Genomic DNA, 670 nt, shown 5'->3' with positions numbered 1-670 from the left:
AATTTTAAGCCTCTGTGTTGTAAAGGTTTGGGCATCTCTGCTGTAATCCATCAGTGTAAACTAATTGTGTCCTGGTTTTGTGCCAATACTTCATACCACTCAGGCAGTTTGTTTGATAACCAGTTCCTGGAAAATTCATATTTGAATCGATTAATTTGATGTATTAGAAACAATGTAAGCTAATTTGTATTAGAAATTATAGCTACCGATGTTGATTTAACAGATATTGATTATCTAATGAAATTATGGACCAAGGCCAGTCAATGAGAAAAGGCTCTGTGGATAATACAGTGAGTGCACTCAGAGGAGTCATCCAAACCCTGAGTTACATCTGTATTTTTCTTTAACTCGCTCTTTGACACAGTAATACCTGACAGGAGGATGTGCGTCCTTGACCACTGCCAATACGATTGTGTTTTAGACTCCATTACTGGATCCATTCTCAGAGAACGAGTTTATTTTAGTTTTCTTACTGCTAAGACTGGTCAGATCTAAAATATCGATAGGCAGCTTTATTTGTAAAGACCATTTCAGCAACAAGTCAATTCAAAGTGCTTTACATAAAACATTAAAGAGGAGTTAAAAGCCATTAAAAACATTCGTTATAAAAACAGCTAAAATCGAAAAAGACAGGTATGAAAATACAAGAATAAAAGTTACAGTAAAGTGT

Source organism: Perca fluviatilis, chromosome 5, assembly GCF_010015445.1.
Source record: "Perca fluviatilis chromosome 5, GENO_Pfluv_1.0, whole genome shotgun sequence".
NCBI classification, from domain to species: domain Eukaryota; kingdom Metazoa; phylum Chordata; class Actinopteri; order Perciformes; family Percidae; genus Perca; species Perca fluviatilis.
The sequence above is the reverse complement of the archived record's forward strand: the minus strand, read 5'-3'. Positions refer to the sequence as shown.